Source organism: Eurosta solidaginis, chromosome 3, assembly GCF_040869045.1.
Source record: "Eurosta solidaginis isolate ZX-2024a chromosome 3, ASM4086904v1, whole genome shotgun sequence".
NCBI classification, from domain to species: Eukaryota; Metazoa; Arthropoda; class Insecta; order Diptera; family Tephritidae; genus Eurosta; species Eurosta solidaginis.
Genome location: NC_090321.1, coordinates 250,610,301 through 250,633,642, shown reverse-complemented (window position 1 = coordinate 250,633,642; position 23,342 = coordinate 250,610,301). Strand labels below are relative to the sequence as shown.

General features: G+C 34.8%; 1 protein-coding gene across 1 annotated transcript in view; it reads right to left on the bottom strand.

Moving 5' to 3' along the window:
* LOC137245359 (kelch-like protein 17) overlaps positions 1–23,342 on the bottom strand; it is a 218,568-nt gene that overhangs the window by 147,501 nt on the left and 47,725 nt on the right. The window contains exon 2 of the mRNA XM_067775899.1: positions 15,107–15,233. The gene's annotated coding sequence lies outside the window, so the exon portion shown is untranslated. The remainder of the gene's footprint in view (positions 1–15,106; positions 15,234–23,342) is intronic.

The window sequence follows — 23,342 nt, the reverse complement described above, 5'->3', positions numbered from 1 at the left end:
ATTTTGCGTCATAAACTAATCCAATTACCATGTTTCATCCCTTTTTTCGTATTTGGTATAGAAATATGGCATTTTTTTCATTTTTCGTAATTTACGATATCGAAACAGTGGGCGTGGTCATAGTCGGATTTCGACCACTTTTTATACCAATACAAAGTGAGTTCAGATAAGTGCGTGAACTGAGTTTAGTAAAGATATATCGATTTTTGCTCAAGTTATAGTGTTAACGGCCGAGCGGAAGGACAGACGGCCGACTGTGTATAAAAACTGGGCTTGGCTTCAACCGATTTTGCCCATTTTCACATAAAACAGTTAACGTCATAAAATCTATGCCCCTACCAAATTTCAAAAGGATTGGTAAATTTTTGTTCGACTTATGGCATTAAAAGTATCCTAGACAAATTAAATGAAAACGGGCGGAGCCACGCCCATTTTGAAATTTTCTTTTATATTTGTATTTTGTTGCACCATATCATTACTGGAGTTGAATGTTGACATAATTTACTTATATACTGTAAAGATATTAAATTTTTGTTAAAATTTGACTTAAAAAATTTTTTTTTTTAAAGTGGGCGTGGTCGTTCTCCGATTTTACTAATTTTTACTTATATTTAAGAATTCATTAGCTTAACACCGGCTTATAATAATTGAATTTCAATTATTATGTTTTTTCTAAGAGAAACTGAAAAGAAAGAAACATTTACTGGTATATTGCGATGGACCATTTCGAAAACCGCCAACGTAATAATCATCAGGCAATTTTGTAATGTTATCAAAGGTTTCACCGGGATTCGAACCGTGAATCACATGGTGAAACTGCAGTAGCCTTTAACCACTAGGCCATCCTGCTGGTATTTGTTTTGATGCTTAATTCAGGTTTTCTCATTTCTACACTAACAACACAATTGAGACATTTTGTCTCTATATTGATTTGTGTGCCATGTAGATTTGTTTTTGTAAAGTTCTTTTTCGTTGCGAATGAGAAGCTTTGTCAACTCGGGCTCAGTTGTACATATTTATGTATGTTTGTTTAATAGTTTTTATTAAGCATACATATAGTAATAGGAGTAACGTTCCTGCCAAATTTCATCATGATATCTTCAACGACTGCCAAATTACAGCTTGCAAAACTTTTAAATTACCTTCTTTTAAAAGTAGGCGGTGCCACGCCCATTGTCCAAAATTTTACTAATTTTATATTCTGCATCATAAGTTCAACTCACCTACCAAGTTTCATCGCTTTATCCGTCTTTGGTAATGAATTATCGCACTTTTTCGGTTTTTCGAAATTTTCGATATAGAAAAAGTGGGCGTGGTTATAGTCCGATATCGCTCATTTTAAATAGCTATCTGAGATGACTGCCCAGGAATCCACATACCAAATTTCATCAAGATACCTCAAAATACCTCAAAATTTACTCAAGTTATCGTGTTAACGAACAGACGGACGGACGGACGGACATGGCTCAATCAAATATTTTTTCAATACTGATGATTTCGATATATGGAAGTCTATATCTATCTCCATTCCTTTATACCTGTACAACCAACCGTTATCCAATCAAAGTTAATATACTCTGTTACCTCTGCTCAACTGAGTATAAAAAGGTACCAATCGCATAAACAACGACTAATTTTACCAGTTTTATTATAAACATAACCGCTTTCATTTATAGATTTTAAATTATGGAGGAATTTTCAAATTTCTTCAGTTCACATACATATATCGTTAAATCCACACTGCAAAAATTGTTGGAGCATGTGTTTAATTTGCGGCGACCAGTTTTATAATTTTAAAACTTGCTTTGTTTATGATTTGAATCATAAAGGAATTTTAAAATTACAACTGAAGATTCATTTCGAGTTGTGAATCACAAAAGCGACATTACATATTTGTGGCCTTTAGTGCGAGCGAAGCCGTTGGTAAAGGCTAGTTTATCCTAAAACGCTTAATAATTTGAACATAATAAGAGCGGTGGCAGCTCTATTCTCCATATAGCTGGGTAACTGTTAAATATATATTAAGCAAGATGAGCAAGATGTGTTTGTATATTATTCTCTTCCTGTGTTCTTTATTCTCTTCCTGTGTTCTTCGCCCTACATACCTGCACTTGATCGTCCCTCACCTAGCACTTAAATGTGCAAAGCGTGCCCGTATGAGCAAAATACTCATACGAGCCGTTTTGCCCATCGCTGGTCTAGGGCGTTGATTAGACAATTAAATAAAAGCGTTGGATGCGTAAAATTTTTATTGATAGTCATAAGTAAGGCCAACTGAACCTTAATCAGGTTATGCTACGCCTCACATTTTTAGAAATTTCATGCGCCCAACGCTTTTATTTAATTGTCTGATCAACGCCATAGATTGATGAAGAGTGTGATGACTAGTACCTAGGGCCTAGCTAATTATTCCTAGCTTTTAGAATTATTATTACTTCATGTAAGTATTGTTTTCAATAAAACCGTTTAACTAAAAATTGTTTTTAAATTTTTTTATTTACATGTATATACATATACATATACATATACACATGTATACTTATGAAATTGTTGCGCATAAAATAAGAGCTGAACTAAACACTGTGTCTCTCCACTATACTCCACTTTTAATTCTGGTATGCTTTATACACTATGACCGAAAAGGCTTGTGCCTTCACTTTTTCACCGTACACTAATACTGATTGTAGATTTCGATGCACGTTTTTTTAGTTGCAAATATAGATGTATATATGTACATGCAAACAAAACCTTCTATTATAAATACCGCCACTCCAATTTCTTTTCTCCTACCCGATATGCACCAAGTAGGCGTTCATGTCAAGGATAATAGATCTAACCACGCTCTAAGTCAGCTACACGTACGTTCACACTTTGCAATAAAAGCTTATGTACTAACACATTTATGATACATTGTTACAGATATTAAGGCCAACTAATCGAGCCTCCAAGTGTTGCTGAATTTGCAGCCCTTTATCGGATATGAATTCTGCATAACCGAGTGCTAGAACCCTTGGATACTAGACAGATAACAGACGATTTTCTATGATCCCGTCGAGCCTCTGCTACGATGATCGCCAATAACCATACTATTCGTCTTCGTAGTACTTCATTTGTGCTCAGTTTACTGGATATAAAAGTTTCAATTATAGAAATATATTTTCAATCGCTTAATCAAGTAATGATAAACAAGAACGTTATAAACAAGATTATTATGGTAAAAACTGCACCCAAAACCAAAACCAAAGTTTAAGGAATGTCATAAATTTTTAATGGCATGCACTAAATAAGCCACTAAAATGAGTTTGCGAATGACTGATGGCATGTCCATGAAAATATTTAGGTATTGCCACCAGTTTATATACATAAACATCTGGGTTTTAACATCCGCTAGGTTTAAGCCAGTGCTCTTTAGAAATAGGTTAGGTATTTTGTATGTTACACTTAATGCTTAGATCTGAAGTTCTCAAGCCACATTTTTTTGTATTCATGTATGTAGTTTGCAGCCCTGGCTGTAATCTTTTGCATAGAGTTGTGGCTCGCAGACGTTGTCCTGCCCGAAGATTGGTTATCCTACATTTGAAAAGTGGACTTCCCTCCCCTCTATCACACTTAATATTAACCAAAAGACTACTACTGTATGTACTACTTTTCTTCCAATTATCCTTTCCTTATTCCCTTAATCTTCGATAACTTCTCATTCTACTTCTCGCCCCGCAAACCCACTCTCACTCTCATTTTCACCCTCATTACCATTTCTTCTCTCACTCCCACTCTCATTCCTATTTAGAATCTCATTCCAACTTGCACTCCTTCCACCTGTTCTACCAAAATTATGTCTTAAATGATATCTATATACCAAATATTGGATACCCCCTCAAAATAATTGTGGAGATATAGTTTATTCAAACTTTTGTTTCGCTCTCACTCTCACTTCTGCTCCCATTTCCACACCCTTACCTCTCCCACTCTCACTCCCACTTCCATCCTCATTATCATTCCCCCTCTCACTCCCACTCTTATTCAGAATCTCATTCCCACTTGCACTCCTTCTACCTTTTCGACAAAAATTACGTCGTAAATGATATCTGTTTACCAAAAATTGAATAATCTTTCCAACTATTTTCGGAGATATATATAATTTATTCAAATTTCTGATTCACTCCCACTCTCAACCCTGCTCCCATTTCCACACCCTTACCTCTCACACCTAGAGAGTCTCATATATGAAATCTTTATACCAAATATTGGAGAACCCTTAAAATTACGGAGATATATCGATTTTAAGCTTTTATTTCACTCTCACCCATTCATACCTCCACTTCGAGCCTCACTCATACATCCACACTCTATACCAAATATTGGAAAGATAACAGCTTCAAATATAAGGAGATATAGAAAGTTTATTTATCTCTTAATAGGTGATAAAGTCTGAAAAAATTCTTAGTAACTTGGACGCCTATAGGACACACACGCACACATATACAGACATCCATTTTTATACTCAGTTGAGCAGAGCTCACAGAGTATATTAACTTTCATTGGATAACGGTTGGTTGTACAAGTATAAAGGAATCGAGATAGATATAGACTTCCATATATCAAAATCATCAGTATCGAAAAAAAATTTGATTGAGCCATGTCCGTCCGTCCGTCTGTCCGTTAACACGGTAACTTGAGTAAATTTGGAGGTATCTTGATGAAATTTGGTACGTAGGTTTCTGGGCACTCATCTCAGATCGCTATTTAAAATGAACGAAATCGGACCATAACCGCGCCCACTTTTTCGATATCGAAAATTTCGAAAAACCCAAAAAGTGCGAACCTTCATTACCAAAGACAGATAAAGCGATGAAACTTGGTAGGTGAGTTGAACTTATGACGCGGAATAGAAAATTAGTAAAATTTTGGACAATGGCCGTGACACCGCCCGCTTTTAAAAGAAGGTAATTTAAAAGTTTTGCAAGCTGTAATTTGGCAGTCGTTGAAGATATCATAATGAAATTTGGCAGGATCGTTACTCCTATTACTATAAATACGCTTAATAAAAATTAGCAAAATCGGAGAACGACCACGCCCACTTAAAAAAAAAATTTTTTTAAGTCAAATTTTAACAAAAAATTTAATATCTTTACAGTATATAAGTGAATTATGTCAACATTCAACTCCAGTAATGACATTGTGCAACAAAATACAAAAATAAAAGATATTTTCAAAATGGGCGTGGCTCCGCCCTTTTTCATTTAATTTGCCTGGGATACTTTTAATGCCATAAGTCGAAAAAAAATTTACCAATCCTTGTGAAATTTGGTAGGGGCTTAGATTCTAGGACGATAACTATTTTCTGTGAAAAAGGGCGATATCGGTTGAAGTCACGCTCAGTTTTTATACACAGTTGACCGTCTGTCCTTCCGCTCGGCCCTTAACAGGATAAATTGAGCAAAAATCGATATATCTTTACTAAACTCAGTCCACGTACTTATCTGAACTCACTTTGTATTTGTATAAAGAAAAGCCGAAATCCGACTATGACCACGCCTACTTTTTCGATATCGAAAATTACGAAAAATAAAAAAATGCCATAATTCTATACCAAATACGAAAAAAGGGATGAAACGTGGTAACCGGATTGGTTATTGGCGCAAAATTTAACTTTAGAAAAAAACTTTGTAAAATGGATGTGACACCTACCATATTAAGTAGAAGAAAATGAAAAAGTTCTCCAGGGCGAAATCAAAAGCCCTTGGAATCTTGGCAGGAATACTGTACGTTGTATTACATATATAAATAAATTAGCGGTACGCGACAGATGATGTTCACATATACAACTAAGGGCCACTCCCTTTTAAAACCCTCATTAATACCTTTAATTTGATGCCCATATCGTACAAACACATTATAGAGTCACCCCTGGTCCATCTTTATGGCGATATCTCGAAGACGCGTCCACCTATAGAACTAAGGCCCACTCCCTTTTAAAATACTCATTAATACCTTTAATTTGATACCCATATCGTAGAAACAAATTCTAGAGTCACCCCTGGTCCACCTTTATGGCGATATCTCGAAAAGGCGTCCACCAATAGAACTAAGGCCCACTCCCTTTTAAAATACTCATTAACACCTTTCATTTGATACCCATATCGTACAAACACATTCCAGGGTTACCCTAGGTTCATTTTCCGACATAGTGATTTTCCCTCTCTTTTTGTCTCCATGGCTCTCAACTGAGTATATAATGTTCGGTTACTGCCGAACTTAGCCTTCCTTACTTGTTATTTATAAGTTCTCTGCACACAATTGCTAATCATTGGCTCTTTTGATATCACAGCCCGTGAGTTAACAAGTCAAAGATATATAAAGATGACACTTTGTAAGAACACTAGTCATATTATATCCATTACGTTGCACCTAAGTATTGAGAATTCCACAGGCCAAACTTTTTTTTGATTTCTGATAGACCCTCGGGCACTCAAATATTTCTTACGATCGCTAAGACTGATGCTGCGACCTAAGATGCTATGTTCAATGTACCATCCGCTCCTCATATACCCCCCACGACCTCTTTCGCTCGAGCGACAGCAAAAGCCGATTTGCCATCCCGTTTCCTTTCTTTTTCCGATGACGGCGCTCGAATTAGAGAAATGCAAACACTGACCCACCAGGTTCACGACTCACTGACAACACCGACCATACATCCCGAAAATACGTCTTGTTATGAACGGATATTGTAATGAAATAAATGAAGTTCCTTTTCGTTGTGATACAGGAGTAATTGCTATTGTCATTTAGCCAATTTGACTTTATTCTTTGCATTAATAGGTTCTAGAAACAATCTCATGCACTATCCAGAAGACTGAGCTCTTGGGCAGTAAAATAATCTAAGTTAAAAGAGGTCACTGAACCGCATTGGGCACTACTTCGATAACGTTATTGTTGAGTGAAAGGAGCATATAACGCAAAGTTGGAGTAGTCTGACTACTCCCTATTACCCGAGCTAGTGGCTTCCCGTAATTATTTTTGGAGCTCGGTGACAAAAAATAACCCCAATCTGTGCAAACAATGCTTGTTGCTTCGACAATGTAGCAACAACCAACGCTATGATGTGACAACAACAGCAGATGTAAACCGTTGCAAGGACATTGTTAATGCGTTTTCGAGGACGAATTTATGTTTTTTGCACTTTATTGCTTTTACTTTGATCTTGTTTGATGACGAATTTTTTGAAGTGTCATTGATACTTCAGTGAACAATGGAAATGCGAAATGGCATATATGTATGTATATATAAATTATTTCGCAATGATGACAACAACAAGTCATGTTTATGGTTATGTATACTGGGGTGGTCCTTATTAATCAAATAAACAATTGCTTCCAGTCTGACCCCTTCAAACGGCAAAAGTCAAAACTCAAAGTTCTTAGTACTATAGTTGACGATATCACATATAAATTTCGGTCCTTATTGGAACCGGTTAAGACATTTCAGGGTTTGTGAACTTTAACCACTGCGCGGCACTCTTTGATTGTCTCCCAACGGGACCAAAACTTATGTGTGATATTTGTGTCTTTGGTATTACCGTTTGAAGGGGTGAGACTAGAAAATAAAAGTAATTTGATTTATAAGGACCACCCTAGTGTATACAAGCATATTTACAAAAATAGTAAAAAGGATGCCAATATTTATTGGCACCATTTTTTAGAAAATAATAAGAATACTCTTTGAAGAGCACAAAGGTTTCACAAATTGATGATATAGATATTTTGACATATAATTTTTTTATTTCGATATTAGCACTGTCTATTTGCTTTTTAATACAAAGCATGCAACCAAAGTATCGATGTGAGCCTTTCTATCGACTCAATCGGTTATTTATTATTGATATTAAGAATTATTGCGAAACTCACAATCAATTGCAAAAAGCGAAAATGCTGTTTATTTTGTTTGCAATTTGCTACTTGCTTACAAGGTTTCAACATATCAATTGTGGTGGTATTCTTTATTACATTGGATAAATATAGGGACTTCCCAATCGGTGAGCAGAGGGGTCGGCTGCTCGCATAAATTCTGACCGGGGGCAATATATGATCACTTTAAGTCAATTCAATTCTAATTATCTATCAACTGTTTTCATAAATTACTTATTGTCATTCACCAAACCGCAATGTGGCAAGCCTGGATATTTCGAAGTGTAAACAGAGCTTAAAGATTTCATTTCAGAGTCATTAATCGGATGGTATCGATTGTTTGCATATATATATCGACGATTTTCATGAATGTGAGAAACATATTACACTTAATGTAAACAATTCGTTCTAATTTTGGCTGATCCCGCGATTTTTGAGAAGCAACGTGATCTGTGGTTGTGATCTTTCAGTAACAGCGGTTTTTATCCGTGACTGTGACTGAATCAGAACAAATGCCAAGGAAATTGGCGCTTTTAGAGAGCACAATTTTCGTTCATACATTGCAAACATGTTTCCATCAGTTGTGTGATAAAAATTTTGTCTTATGCACGGCGAGTTGAGCCAACTGTCAAATGAAATAATTAATATTAAATTTTAAGGAAAAGAACTAAATTACACAGGCCGACAGCATCTCAGACCCAGAAACCGGACTATATACTTTCGAAGTATTTTGATAGGATGAATCAAAATCTGGCCTCAAAATTGCTCTATCAGCTCTGGTTTTCGAGATATCCTGACTTAAAAGTGCAAAAAACACCGTTTTTGCCCATATTTGAGGTTATGTAGCCTTGCAGATGTTTACTTTCACCAAAATTAGAAGATGGCATCATTAAATACAATTCTTCTTCTTTCAAATGGCGTTGAGTTTGCTTAAATATCATTTTTAAGCTATTGCATAGATTTTATCGCGGGCTTGGCGACTAAATCAAAAAAAACCGTAACGGATATTTGTAAAAAAAGGTTCGAAAAGGTTCGGTGTTAGCAACAGGCCAAATACATAAAATTGGATCTCTATCATAAAGTTAAAGTTAAAGTTAAAGTGAATGTTAAAGTTAAAGTGAAAGTTAAACTTAAAGTTAAAGTTAAAGTTAAAGCTAAATTTAAAGCTAAAGTTAAAGTTAAAGTTAAAGTTAGGGTTAAAGTTAAAGTTAAAGTTAAAGTTAAAGTTAAAATTAAAGTTAAAGTTAAAGTTAGAGTTAAAGTTAAAGTTAAGATTAAACTTAAAGTTAAAGTTAAAGTTAAAGTGGAAGTTAATGTTAAAGTTAAAAATAAAATTAAAGTTAAAGTTAAAGTGAATGTTAAAGCTAAAGTTAAAGTTAATGTTAAAGTTAAAGTTAAAGCTAAAGTTAAAGTTTCCTATCGGTCACCACGCTTAAAAAATGTAACTTGAATGAATATCAAAGAAAACTAAATGTTGCATAAATATTATAATTGCATAAGTTGATAATATGCAATAGCTTTACCGCGGCAGTCCCCGAGTGCCACACGTTTTTTTCGCTGAGATATCGCATTTTGAAATTTTCATATTTCTAAATTTTTCTACCCCTGATAACATAGACATGATATAGTCGATTACTAATTTTCTTGAATTGAGTCTTATTTTTCTTAAAACTTTCACACCCTGACCCCTAGAAACCACCCTATCATACCGCAAGCAGGCTAACCTACTTAACTCTGGGGACAGCGTTTACCCATATATTTTTCTTAAAATAAGTCTTATTTATCTAGATATATCACACCACAAGTGGGCTAACCAACTAAACTCCTAATCCACCAACCCTCACGTATCTCCTAAAGAACCATGAGAATATACGATATCTCAGCGAAAAAAAATGATATTTGAGCAAACTCAACGCCTTTTGAAAGAAGAAGACTTGTATTTAATGATGTCATCCTTTAATTTTGGTGAAAGAAAACATCTGAAAGGCTACATAACCTCAAATATGGGGAAAACAGTGTTTTTTGCACTTTTAGGTCAGGATATCTCGAAAAACCAGAGCCGATAGGGCAATTCTGAGGCCAGATTTGGAGTCAGCGTATCATAAACCTTCGGAAATATATAGTATGGTTTCTGGGTCTGAATGTTGGTTAAATTTTGTCGGCCTGTGTTATTTTTTACACTTCGCAATGATATTAATAGAAAAATTTTATTCATAACATACACTTTAAAATTTTAAAGAACTGCCAGACAGCCTAATAAACACGTTTAGCAAATATAATGAAGTTAATCGACATATGTGAACGACTACATATAAAAAAATATATATATTTTAAGGCACGATTGAACGTTGTATATCTATTTTGAACCGATATGGTATTAAGCTGTGAAAATTAATAGAAAATAATCGAAATAAATATGAATGTATATATAATAATTATTTAATAAAAAATATATATAAATATATACTGTTTTAATATTTGGGTTTGGCCCCTTAAGAAAAAATTTCGTTGCCACGTCCCTGGATAAATATGTAGGCGGCGCACAGTGAGGGGTTTTGAAGAAGTATCACTCAGAATTTAATTGAGTTTTGAGAAAAATCGAACATGATTCAAAGCCTGAAATATTTTTTAAACATGCCGATTTGCTTTTGTTGTAAGTTTTGCCTTTGAGAAAATCAAACATTCGGGTAAATCACTTATTCCTGCAAACGGTCCAGGTACTGCGCTTTTTCTAAACTCACAACAAAACTTACGAAAACACTATATGCAATAAGTTTTGATGCAGCGAAATGCAGGAAATGAAAATACAACCCTGAAATAACGCATTCCAAAACATTTTACACTCAGAAAGTACTGCATAGAGTTTCATGAAATATTCCCTGGGCCAGTGTAGTGAGTTACGATCTGTGATCATTAAACCATTTTTTAGATCACAATAGCTTTGAAATGGAAAACCGATGAAAAGACATATGTGAATTATTGGGAATGTGTACCAAGGCTTTGAAGAGATTTACAGGGCATAGTCGAAACAACTGTCATCTTGCCCCCCACGATGTCGCGTTGTTTAAGTGTCTCCCTTAATATTTAAATACTTGTTTGCATTGCTGAATGCAGATTTGACCGATTTATTTTTAGGGGTCTAACATAAAATCTAGATTACATTTCGTTATTGCTGATGCATGTATGTATTTACCACTTTTATTTGTTTAACAAAAATTTTGATTCGATTAGGCATTGAATATAGTGCTTAAATAAATAATAAACAATTTGTGCTAATTATTTCATTAGCTGTCTGTGTGAAAAAGCTACCAGAACTCCAACTTTTTCCTTTGCTGATACATATATCGCATTTTGAGTAAAAATTCTTTCAAATGCCTCACTATGCGGCACAGCTGCGGCTTGTACGATGTGTAGATAAATGCATTAAAACAACACATTGACTATTTACAACAACAAAAAACGCCAACATGCGGTCAAATTGCAACATAAATATTACACAACCGGTGCTTGTATTTAGAATCGCAAAACAATAAATCGTCGAATATCATTTACAAAGATTCTTACGCAAATCACTCAAATAACATAAACTATAAATAAGTGTGAGAATATATTTACACAAACATACATTCAAATAAGTATAAAAAGCTACACAATTCCTATATTAATAAATTATACCATTTATTTAATTATTTAATTTAATTCTTTGATAACATTATGAATTTTTGCTCACACGTAAAAAAATGTATACCAATTAAAGCTACATACTAAGTATTGTTAACCGTCTATTATCTTTTCAGTATTCTGATTGCAAGGTCTTTTACTTTTTGCCAATTCCAATTAAATGGCATAATTTTTATTAAGTTCTCTGGAAATTGATGCCATCATGTTTGCTTATAACCTCAAATTAGTCTCGCACACTCTGCTTTTTCTTTTTCTAACAGATTTGATATTTTAATTAATATCAAGCAGTTAAATGTCACTTTCATAATAACGCCCTTAGTTTGCAAACTATGAATATTTTTATACCCAGCTGTACTTGTACACAGAGTATATTAACTTTGATTGGATAGCGGTTGGTTGTACAGGTATAAAGAAATCGAGATAGATATAGACTTCCATATATCAAAATCATCAGTATCGAAAAAAAATTTGATTGAGCCATGTCCGTCCGTCCGTCCGTCTGTCCTTTAACACGATAACTTGAGTAAATATTGAGATATCTTCACCAAATTTGGTACACGAGCTTATGTGGACCTAGAATAGATTGGTATTGAAAATGAGCGAAATCGCATAATAACCACGCCCACTTTTTATATATATAACATTTTGGAAAACACAAAAAACCTGATTATTTAGTAAATAATACACCCAGAATGTTGAAATTTGACGTGTGGACTGATATTGAGACTCTAGATAAAAATTTGAAAAAATTGTTTAAAATGGGCGTAGCACCGCCCACTTGTGGTAAAATCAATTTTACAAATATTATTAATCATAAATCAAAAATCGTTAAACCTATCGTAACAATATTCGGCGGAGAGGTTGCCTTTATTATAAGGAATGCTTTGAAGATAAATTAACAAATCAGTTAAGAAACACGCCCACTTTTATACAAAAGATTTTTAAAAGGGTCGCGGACGAATAAAATAAGCGATATCTTTGCAAAAAAGAGCTTTACATCAATGGTATTTCATTTCCCAAGTGGATTTATGACAAAAAATAGAAAAACACTTCAAATTTTAAAAAATGGGCGTGGCACCGCCCCTTTTATGACTAAGCAATTTTCTATGTTTCGGGAGCCATAACTCGAAAAAAAAATTAGTTAGAACCATATGTATATGTATTATTGCGCAGACTTGTAACACTATTAAGCACACAAAACAAACAACAACAGCATTTCCAGTGTACAGCTGGGTATGTAATGTTCGGTTTCACCCGAACTTAGACTTCCTTAATTGTTGAGTTTGGATCTAAAAATTTACAGTTGAATGGATCACGAGCGCGCAAAAGTATGACGTCCAAGTAAACAGAGTTAATGGGTGGCGTCGACAGTATAGCCATTATGTGATGATGGAATAAATATTTAACGATTTTTTAAATAAGTCAGATGCAAATATCCTAATATGATAATCGCACTTGTGTTATAATTTATCTTGCATATTAGAGTGTGTCCCGAATTTGATTTTTTGATGCTAAGCATCTTTGCTGACGATATGGGTGAATCCAGAATGTAAGCGTAAGGTGGCTGGAAGCGTAAGCGTAATCTTAGGAAGTGGTGTGGTATATTGGAGAATATAGAATATATGTAAGGCATAGTGGGTAACTAAAAAATCTGAAGTTTGGAAGTTATGAGTACCACCGAGCTTCCCAATTCAATACCTACTGAACTGTATACTCAATTTGTTAACACCATCACTAATCAGCTCTAAAAGGCTTTGTTAAAAATACTAATTGCAAGGCAGCCAGTTTTCGCGTTTTCTGAACGTTGCAATATTTTTAGTTGATCGCTGTTTTGATCTATATAGGTGTGCGATATAAGCGATTTCAGTTAACAAATTACTTCAAGGCAGGGTGTTATAACAAAATGTTATCGAAATGTTAACGGCTTGTTATCGGTGAGGTATCGAAAGGTTGTCGATATGCTATGGATTTTTTATCGAATAGCCATCGAAAATTTATCGATTTTTATCCAAGATTTATCGATTTATATAGCCAAAAAGTTATCGAAAGGTTTTCGATTTATTACAAAAGAAGCTCGGCCTATAAATCTCTTCGGAGGTTATCGCGCCTTACATTTATTTATTTATTTAATCGATATTTTATCACGAAGACATCTAAGAGTTATCAATTAATTATCGGAATGTTATCGATTTTTGATACAAAAATTATCGATATGTTGTCACAAAATTATTGCAAAGTTTTGTTATAAAAACTTATTATTTGGATATCGATTGGTTATCGACGACTCATCGGCTTGCTATCAAAGACATACCTATCATCATCACCATTAGTACTACAGCTCTTTGTGAGCCTTGGCTTCTTCCACGTATCCCGGTCCATAGAAGTTTTGCGATTATTGATCACTCCCACGCCCTCTTCGCTTTTCGCGTAGCATGAGCCCGTCTAATACTTTGCGTGGCGCTCTTTCATCCGACATCCTGCAAACGTGTCCCAGCCAACGAATACGCTGCGATTTTACGAGCCTCACTTTCGCCGTGTAGGTATTCCTCTATCTCACTTTAATTATATCTGATACAATATATTCCGCTTCCTTCTCTTACTAGAAATTGATTGATGGTGCCCGTTTCAATGCCCACGTCTCATAGTCATCCTTTGCTGCAGGAGTTAGTTTTATAAGAGTTTTATATAGGCAAAATATACTCTGTTTGCGGCAGGCATAGGGACATGGATAGCGATTGTTATATCCTCCGTTCTGCTAAGAAGTAGTCCCTCCCAGGTATTTGAATTGATTGATTGAGCTTTCAAACTTTTAATCGCTGAAAATGAGGTCCGGTGCTTTTCTGAATGTCTTTGGTCTTACTAACTCTTTGACACTAGCCTGATTTCTCGCAAGGGTCGTAAGATCATCAGCGCAGCCACATATATGATAATTTTGATGAATATAGTGTCATAGTGTGAATAGATCAGATGCTTGCCTTATATAAGCACTTTCGAATAGATCTCTTCTATAGCGATGCTTACTAGAGAAGTTACTCTTTTTGGTATTTATGCGACGAACTTCATGTGCACTTGGTACTCCCGCCTTTTTTTATTTCAATCAAATTTTTATCTTAAAAGTCCACACAAAACATAGCATTTACACATTTTAAAAAAATTTACTTTTAATGCAGATCCCTTCCACTTTTAGATCTCCATCGAAATTATGAATGACGAATTTAAAAAATACAACAAAGTATTCAGTACGTTGACTTGAAACCATCATGTAGGACTATTTCTCACTAGTTTCAGATTGAAGTATAGGTGTAAACAATTTTTTAACAAAGGTATTAGTCACCCAACTACCAAAGCCGCTAATATTGAGGTTATATAATTTCAAGAATTTTATTTTTTCCTATTTGTAAGGAGAGTAACAAAAACGTAACATTTAAATTTTTTAGAAGCTTATAATGTCTAAAGGGACGGACATATTAATTTAAGATTCCACAAGTCCAATCATTTCATGCTCATTATGGCAAACTTACTCCATATAAAAAACAACTTTCGTTTGGTATCAATGGTAAAATAAACTTTGACTATTTTCACGAAACTATTTGTGATGTAAATGTTTCAAATTGTTGTGGACTTCCACAAGGTTTGATTTTCATTGCCCTGCAAAAGTTTTAGAAAAATAAAATTATTTTAAAAACTAAGTTCAATTATTTAACAAATTTAATATGTTAGGAAATGCTTTCATGTAGGTTAGGTTATTTTGAACTGGCCGGTCAATAAAGACCTCACATAGACTGAATGGGTCCATAGTGTAACCAGAATTTGTTTGACGACAAACGGAAGAACCCCAGAAAACGGAAGAACCTCTTGGCAAATACTAGCAGAAGGCAGTGTCCAGTCAGTATGCCCATCGTGAGCCTTAAATCTTCTCTCTTCAGAAATATGAGCCACTTTGTGAGTCTAATATTGTAGGCTTTGCACATAATCTTAGAAATTGTTCAGCCCCGCGCTTTTTCCACGTCTTTCCTGTTTGATGAATCATATGCAACTCCTGTCTCCTTTTGGTTTCTCCCAAATGGATTGTGACGTCTATCGTCGACTGAGCGAGTGTTGCTCCCTCCTTTGCCAACTCGTCTGCCTTTTCGTTGCCTTCTATCCTTTTATGACCGGGAACCCAGTAAAGATGTATGGTCCGGCCCGAGCGAAGTTTTTCCAATGCTTCCAAATGCATTCCAGAACACTTCCTGATGAAGTACTATGTGAGATTTTTGGCTTAATCGCAGCCTGACTATCAACATATGTATTGGCGCGACTGCAGCTTAAGCACGCTTCCTCCAGAATTTCGGCTACTTTCTTCACTACTATGATTTCCATCTGAAAAACACTGTATTAATCTAGCCTGTAGGATCTACTTATTTTTGGGTCAACACAGTAAACAGCAGACCCCATCCCTTCCATTAATTTGGAACCATCCGTATAGACGTGTATAGTATTTTCTACCATTACTGCACCCTGGCACCAACCCGCCGGTTCAATTGTGATCCAAGATCGCTTACTAAGCTCAGCCACGGAACCATATATTCCATTTACTGCTGTGGCCATATGGTTGCTAACGCGATGTTTTTGGCCTTTAAGTCTGCAGGCGTAAATAAAGGGGTATCTCAGGAGACCAGTTTAAAAGGTTAAAACTAAATTTTTTGTTGTAAAAAAAGCTTTGAATTTAACTTAATTTACTTGCTTTTTACAATTTGCTAAAGACATGAAGTGGTAAATCAAAATAGAGATTCATGGGTCTTCTATAGTATAGTTTAGAATTTTAAGTAGTTAACGAATTGTGAGAAGAAATTAAACTAAATTTAGTTCATATATGCTTTGACTTCTAAGATACGACTTTATCAAGGACTTCGCTGAGATACGGCCTTATTAATAGAGTGCCTAAGATACGCCCTTTTTACCAAAACTTTTAAGTTACGACCTTTCTACTAGGAGAGATCGCCATTTATACTTCCAGCGATATGTACTCCTAAGGTTTGAAAAATTTCACTTCTGAGGTCGGTCCACTTGCCCAACAGTAGAATATTCTGGAAAAAAGTAAATGCCACGACCAAGTGTTTGCTAATTTTATGCAAATTGTTCGCGCTTGTTTTTTTTTTTTTTTGTCTTGGTAAACTAAATAAATTGAACATATAGAAAAACTAAGTTAAACCAAAAATCAATAAATACAACCCAACTCCGCCTACATATGTACATACATAGATTCATAGTATGTTTGTATCTTTATGCATCACGTAACACTGCTTATAAATTAATCAAATATGCAGTAACAAAAAGAACAAAGTTTTTCGTTCTGTATTGTATGAAGTTATAAAAAATTTAATGGAAATTCATATTGCATGACAAGTTGAATGAACTATATGACTAAACTTTTTTTTTATCGATTTTCATAGGTATATATTATTTAAGTGCATACATGACTTTTATATCATATTGTGTATGTATGCAATTGTAAGTGTTCACTTGTAAAGAATGTTGTTCATTTCCTTTTAAACACGCACTCATTTGTGTAATTATGCTCATTAATACTTGTGTAGTAAATAAATATGTATATATGAATATTCAAATACGTATATTGGGTGCACGTGACATGGACTCTATTGTCGTATCAACTTTATCCTTGAATAAGTTTAAAGGATATTTTTTGAAAGTCATTGTACGAAGCAAATATTTATAAAGCTAAATATTTAAAGCGAGTAATTTCCCAAACTTTCATTCCTTTGCGTTAATTTTATTTCATATTAGTTGTATGATTTCTTTTGATGATAAGAATATTCTGGACAGGAAAAAATGAATGAGTCCATGAACATAATGCGAATATAGGTTACTTTGAACTATCTGGTCAATAAAGACCTCACATAGACTGAATTTGTCCATAATGTCACCAAAATTTGTTTGACGACCAAACGGAAGAATCCCAATCAGGTGCCAGGACTTATCTTGTAGAATAACTCCGTCCTCTTGGCAAGTACTAGCAGCTTTCTAGGGCCAAATTTTAATAAGTTATGGATCTAACGAGTACTATTTGTCCCTACTTCGCATATGCCATTAATCCGACCCACCATTTCAGAGCTATTCTGATTTAAAAAATGAGTTTCGATCACGGATCATAACACGTAATACGGGCCCTGGCTTAATTACTGCCTCAAAATCTGTCGACTCTACAACCCTTGTCCTGGCGAGCGCAGGACACGAACTCACAACGTGCTCAACTGTTTCTTCCTGCAGCTCGCACTTTCTACACCTGTACTGACGAGGCTTAGCATATAAGCATGTTATGCCAGAAAGCTGTGTCCCGTTAGTATGCCCATCGTAAGCCTTGAGTCTTCTCTCTTCAGAGATATGAGCCACTTATATCGTAGGGTTTCCACATAATCTTAGAAATTTTCCAGCCCCGTGCTTTTATCCACGCCTTTCCTGGTTCATGGATCATACGCAACTCCTGTCTCCTTTAGATTTCTCCCAAGTGCGAACATACTTCATATTAAATATTTATGAACGTAGAGAAAAACACTTTTTTAGCTGTTTGGTCCGGAAGAACATTTTAAGAGCTTTGGTAACTTCTTATAATTAATAACTATTGATCATACCTAATGATTTAGACATTCAATTGTTCGAAGTACCTGAATTACAGTGCTTACCTCGATATGATTTTACTTTGTCTCAGAAACTTTACAGCATCAGTACAAACAATTACTTAAATAGCTAATCAAGATGAGGTGTCAACTCTTTAAAAACTTTGGGAAATATATTTTGTTTGATTCAACCTTCTCCCTTTTCATTTATTTTATTGAAGTTATACTTCTTTAGGCGCGGTATGAAAATTTGATGATAGTGAAATTTAAAAAAAATGTGACCCAAAAGTCACAGGAAGGAATAAACAACTGATTCTAAAGGGTAAATATGTATCTAGTTCGGAACTATAGAAATCGTAATGCAACGGAGACAGTGTACAGCGCTCGGAAAATCGTCCTGTAAAGTTTTCCAGAAATTGAGGGCGCACTAGTAGTGGTGCTGCATGCACTAGAAGCACACCAGTTTTTAAGTAGAGTTTTCCCTTTCAGGGTTTGTTCACTGTATAGAGAAATTTTGAATGAAGGCATGATGTGAGTGTAAGCGTAAGAGTGGTCTTTGGTAATGGTATGCTATATGGAGATATATAGAAAGCAAGGGTAGGTGTAGTAGGTGATATTGGTATGCTGTATTAGGTAATACCGCGTGTAAGCGAAGGCGTGGTGTGTGGGATTATTATGTTGTAAGGTAGCATACAGAATGTAAGATAGTCACTACACAGCTGCGTAATGACCGAATATGGACAGCAAATCAAGGGAAGGATTATAATCGAAAACTTATCGATATATTATCAAAAGGTTAACGACTTTTTGTCGATTTTTGATCACTGTTAACAATTTATTATCGTCGTGTTATCGATTTTTTATCAAAAATGCATCGATATTTAATGAAAAAATTATCGATTTTTTGTCAAAAACTATTAATTTTTTTCGATTCTTTATCGAAAAGATATCGATTTTCTATCAAAAAATTTTCGATTTGTTATCGATTATTTAACAAAAACTTATCGATATGTTATCAAAAAGTTGTCGCTTTATAATTTTTCTGTTTATTATGCAACAGATATAGCTAAAACTTCAATAAAAAATCGTTCACACTTCTGTGGCCCGTGGATAACAAGCTCATATAAAGCAGTAACCTGTCGGTATCAGTTGTTACCGATAAAAAGTCGACGAATTTCTTCTCAAAAGGACCACAATTCATTGTTTTAGGCAAAGTCACCTCTGTTTTTGTTAAATTTCAACCATGGCCGAGCTCTAGTTTTCGGACGTACACCTACAAAAATGTTTGTTTACGCATCGAAATTTACGCCTTTTTTTATAAGCTTATCCTTAAATATACGTATTGCAAAGACTAACAGTTTTCATTTAATGTTTTATCCCTGCAAAAAATAGTGCGACTAATCCCTAAAGAGAACGGTCTCCGATTGATCTCTTTTGTTTACATAGAGGCATAATTATTCCCTCTAGTCCCTTTTGGATACAGTTGGGTTTAGTCAGGTTGAAATCTATGTATCCCGTTTTAAGAAACATAAAAAAAAGCGACAACGAAGTGAGTTAAATAAAAATGATTATAGATGATTTATTCGAATTATTTAAGAAAAATGTGGAGCCCTATACTGAACCTAAATGACTTGGACCATGTGTTCCTCGTGGACCCATATATCTTGGAATGAGTTGGCTACTAAATAATTTTTTTACATAGATATATCTAACAATATTTTGCAAGTTTTAATATTGAGTTTAAAATGTAAATAACCGCGTACCATACGAAAACTAACACTATTTGATGAGAAAAGGATTAGTTTTCATTCGCTCCCATATGGGTACAAAGGGGATTGTTCCTATCGTTTCCGTTCGAATATAAATGGGTACAATTAGTCTCTTCACAGGACATGCTCAAACAAAAGGGAACAGTTAAACGCATACAAAGGGATCAAAACTGGCATTAGTCGCATACTCCTTTGCGACTTATCCCGGACTCATCCTAGACTAATCGCATTTTTTTCCAGGAATATGTAATTCCTTAGCTTTGTTAGCTTAATAAGCTTAAATATCACATCACCAATCCTAAAATACAATACGTACTAAGCAAATTTAAACTTGGTACTATCAGCCAAAAATACTCTTTCACCAACAATCCACAATCACTTCCCATTTCCGTTCACTACTTTTCTTCATTTGCGTCAGCCGTTATTATTATTCTTGTTATTTGTCATGTTTTAAGTTTTGTTATTTCTTTAGTTCTATTAGCATTCATTTGTTCCCAAACGTTCCTCCTCATCTTTTCTTCAAGCAAACGAAGTCGGTTCGCCGGCCCAAAACATGTCGCATGAGAAAGTTTGTTTCGTCATTGTTGATTTGCCTTTAACTTAGGATAAGTTAGTTGTATTAACATTAAATTAAATAAAAGGTGACAGCCGTGCAAACGGTACGTATGTAATGACACCTTTATATATTTTAAGGACGTAGAGAATTTGTCCAATTTAACGGTAAGTAAGCGCCTGCTCTGGTAAAATAAATGAACTATGCCTACTTTGGAATGTGTAGATTCTATTCTACTGGCTAAGCAGCCTTATATAATTGGTTTTAAACAGTAAAGCTCATTTGATGTGCATGATATATTAAAGACGTTGAAGTCTAATGGCAGTTGTGATAATTACTACATAAAACTTCGGAAGCCAAAGGAGTTCTTAATGAGGGTTTATCAGTTTTTTTTTTTTGTTGATTTTCTGGCAGGGTGCATATTTGATGTATGTATATTGGAACGAATTTCCGTGAAATTTAGTTTGCTGACAAACATTTGTCTCAAAACGGATGACGGACAATCATTCCAATAAAGGGTCAATCCGCCAAAAAAACACCACGGATAAAAAAAATGGAATTAAAAGATTGTCTTTTAATACTTAAAAAACATGAGGTAGATGTACAAGTCATCTAGAAATCCTGTTTAAAAAAATTGTTTAAGTAACTTTTTATGATAGGAAACGTACTAGTTCCAGAACGCTGAGGGAAGCTATCTGTCATGAGTCTTGGTGTTTTATTTTCTGGGAAAATGTAACCTTCATGTTGCACTCTTATATTTAAATGTTTTAACTAGGTTAGCTAGCGCTATTTAAAGGTAATAATACCCCTTTTCTTATTCAGTGGCAAATAATTCGTGAAAGGAGTACCCAGACTCACGAGAGAGCTGTGAAAAGCCAATAGGGCGACACTATTTTCAGAAAAGCGAATGCCATTATACGAAGGACTCGAAGGAGTGAGGAACCATGTACCTCAAAAGCTGTAAGGCAGAAAAAGGAAGGAAGTACACCACGTATAGATGAAGTAGTTGATAGGCCAAAAGGGGCTCCGGCTAATTCGGAGCCTCTAAAGTAAGCTAACGCTGACACTACGATTGTCTACGGGAAGTTGAACAATGTGACGGACGAAGCTGTTCCTGACTAACAATGATTAGCGTCATGATCAAAAAGATTCCAGACGTACCAAATAAACTGCTACCATTCTCTGATTCGGTTGTTACAATGGCATTAAGCTGATGAACTGCAACAATTAGTTCAGTATTCGAGTTGTCCGAAAACTGCAAAGGCGATGCATGCGCTCGCGGATTGCGGTGCTGGATACATCACTGATCCCCAGGATACCAAAGGCCAGTAAGCGAACGTATCCCAACTATTATTGGGTTGTTAATACTAGTGAACATCTTCTCACATAATTATTTCAGTATTCATACTTCGTTGAAATATGTTAATTTTAATATGGCGCCAACAAAAGGCCCACAGTGCGACACAAAGGGCGAATACGAATGGCCACAAATGATGAATTCATAAAATAAAGCTCAATATATGAACTTTCTACCTAAATGTGGTAAATTATATATTTCAACTTTTATCCCACTAATACAACAAAGAATCCGATTCTTTAATAATTTACCGGCTAATGTCCATACGTTAATTTTTCTAAGTTTATGTCTATTTCTTTATTGCTTATGTTGTCAGTTTTCCAGCTTTTAAAATATAAATAACACGTTTTGTATTTATGGCATTATCAATATCAGCAGTTAGGCAAACACGAGGCAAGGCCAAAATTCAAAATTAAAGTAAGTACTTATCCACAGCTGCGAACACAAAAATAGCAGTGAAAATTTTTATCGAATTTCGTTAATTTATTTGTTATTTTTTCATTTTCGATAGTTAAATAATTTCAAATCGAGCGTTGATGATATAATTAGTCAAGTTTTTATATTAAAGCCCTTATTGAATTTTATCTTCCATACAAAATACAAATTCTAAATTATCTCATTATTGCTTCAGTGAATGCCTAATGGAATAAAAAATCTAGTCTGTTTGTTATTGCTGTCAGAGAAAAATTACAAAATTAGCACAGGGCAGTAGTTTCTAAATTTCACTACTCCATCAGCTAGCTTTTCGGGCATTGTAAAGGTCTACAAGTAGGATATGTAGCAGCACGCACATACACAGCCACGATCACCTGATAAAATGCTTGTTCTTGTTCGTTTTTTTGTGGATGGTATTTGGCAGTGTTGTACTTCTTATGTCCAAACAAAAGTGTAGTAGCTGCTAACGAAAACTGCGTAAAATTTTTGTCGTAAAATTACAAAGAAATATCCTTATTTACTTTCAAACGAGCACTTAATTACATCTCTCTTTAAAATTCATATGTTTTGGACAATTTTAATTAACAAAGTGTGATACTTTATTACCGGGAACGTTTGCTAAAACACGACCAAAACAGTCGGGGGAGGTATTAATAGACGCGTTTTTGCCTCGCTTCCAATAATTCGAATACTTTTTCGCCTTTGGACTATTGATAACAGGACTTATCGCGTCTTTTCATTGCTCTTTCCACATTTTTTGACGGGTTATTGCAGTCGACCTCGGTTTCAAACTGTTTTTCGCGGAGAACTTTTGAACGGGTAGAAAAACTTAGCACCCGTGTTTGTATTCTTAATACTGGAATAACTACGCGTCCTCAGATACCCCAATTCAAGACTTTTGTATAATTTTCTGTAGGACCCATATAGGTGCGCTACATTTTCATACTAAATTCGTTCAAAAAAGTTTACCATCACAGCAACCCATATCTGATATTCCGGTCCTTTTTTTGTTTCCCTGCGTCGCTT